The following is a 2,412-nucleotide window of genomic DNA, read 5'->3' on the forward strand; positions in this document are numbered from 1 at the left end:
ACAGTCTGGCACTCAATCCACTGAGCCACACCAGCCAGGGAACATTTCTTTTTAATTAAAATAACTTTTTAAATTGAATTTTACTGGGGTGATCGGTTCGCCAAAACATACAGGTTTCAAGTGTAAAACTCAACTCAATGAAATATCATCTTCACACTGGTGTGCATCTTCACACACCATCGCCCCAAAGTCTCTTTCCATCCCCATTTTCCCCCCTTTGCCCACCCCTACCTAGTCCCCACCACCTTTCCCTTTGCCTATCACAACATTGTTATGTAAATCTATGTGACATATATGTATGTTTTTTGGTTAATCCCTTCACATTCTTTCATCCAGTCCTCCCTCCTCCCTCCCCTCTAACAGCTGTCAGTCTGTTCCATGTGTCCATGACTCTGCTCCTATTTTGTTCATCAGTTTATTTTGTTCATTAGATTCACATATAAGTAAGATCATACATTTGTGTTTCTCTGACTGTCTTATTTTACTTAGCATAATAATCTCCAGGTCCATCCATGCTGTCACAGAAGGTAAGATTTCCTTTTTTTTTTACAGACAACTAGTATTTCATTGTGTAAATGTACCATGGACACTGGGCTACTTCCAGATCTTGGCTATCATAAATAACGCTGCTATGAACACACGGGTTCATATATTCTTTCAAATTAGTGTTTTGGGTTTCTTTGGCTATATTCCCAGAAGTGGGCTCACTGAGTCAAAAGGCAGTTCCATTTTCAATTTTTTGAGGAATCTCCATACTGTTCGACAGTGGCTGCACCAGTCTTCATTCCCACCAACAGTGAACAAGGGTGCCCTCTTTTCCACATCCTCTCCAAAACTCATTGTTTGTGGATTTTTTTTTGATGATCGCTATTTTGACAGGTGTGAGATTTTATCTCATTGTGGTTTTCATTTCTCTCTGATGATTAATGACATTGAGCATTTTTTCATATGTCCATTGGCCATCTGTATGTCCCCTTTGGAGAAATGTCTATTTCTCCAAAGAAAGGACCTAATTCAGGTCCTTTCCCCATTTTTAATTGGACTGTCTTCCTGTTGTTGAATAGTGTAAGTTCTTTGTATTTTTTAGAAATTAATCCCTTATCAGATGTATCATTGGCAAATATGTTCTCCCATTCAGTGGGTTCCCTTTCCATTTTATTCATGGTTTCTTTTGTTGTGCAGAAATTTTTAGTTTAATATAGTCCCATTTGTTTATTTTTTTCCTTTTTTTCTTGCCCGAGGAAATATATCAGCAAAAATATTGCTATGAGAGATGTCTGAGATTTTACTGCCTATGTTTTCTTTTAGGATTTTTGTTGTTTCAAAATTTATATTTAAGTCTTTAATCCATTTATTACTTTATTCTTGTGCATGCTGTAAATTGGTGCTTTAGTTTCATTATTTGCATATACCTGCCCAATTCTCCCAATACCATTCATTGAAGAAACTGTCTTTCCTCCATTGTATGCTCTTGCCTCCTTTGTCAAATATTAATTGACCATAAAGCTGGGGGTTTATCTCTGAGTTCTTTGTTCTGTTCCACTGATCTATATACCTGTCCTTATGTGAGTACCAGACTGTTTCAATCACAGTGGGCTTGTAGTATAGTTTGATATCAGGTATTGTGATCCTTCCCCCTTTGTTCTTTTTTCTCAAGATTGCTGAGGCTATTTGGAGTCTCTTTTGGTTCCATATAAATTTTTGGAATATTTGTTCTAGATCTGTGAAATATGCCATTGGTATTTTAATACGAATCACATTGAATCTATAGGTACCTTATTTTTGTTGTTGTTATTGTTGCAATAGTAAATAGGTTTGTTTTCTTAATTTCTCTTTACGATGCTTCATTATTGATGTATAAAATTACATGGATTCCTGAATATTAATTTTGTATTTTGCTACTTTGCCAAATTCATTTGGCAAACCTAGTAATTTTTTTTTTTGGTGGAATCTTTAGGGCTTTCTATGTACAATATCTTGTCATTTGTGTGTAATGATAGTTTTACATCCTTCTTTCTAATTTGGATGCCTTTTATTTCTTCTTGTCTGATTGCTGTGGCGAGGACTTCCAGTGCAATGGTGAATAAGAGTGGTGAAAGTGGACATCCCTGTCTTGTTCCTGGTCTTAAGGGAAATATATTTAGTTTTGCCCACTGAGTATAACGTTGGCTGTAGGTTTCTCATATGTAACCATTATGTTGAGGTATAATCCCTGTATTCCAACTTTCCTGAAAGTTGTTATCAAATGATTTTTCTGCATCTATTGAGATGATCATGTAGTTTTACCCTTCCTTTAGTTTATGTGAACTTTTATGGATTTTCAAATATTACCAACTTTGCATCTCTGGAATAAATCCCACCTGATCATGGTGTCTGATCTTTTTAATGTATTGCTGGATACATTACAGATAT

Source organism: Phyllostomus hastatus, unplaced genomic scaffold, assembly GCF_019186645.2.
Source record: "Phyllostomus hastatus isolate PE091 unplaced genomic scaffold, TTU_PhHast_1.1 phas_scaffold_78, whole genome shotgun sequence".
Lineage (NCBI taxonomy): Eukaryota > Metazoa > Chordata > Mammalia > Chiroptera > Phyllostomidae > Phyllostomus > Phyllostomus hastatus.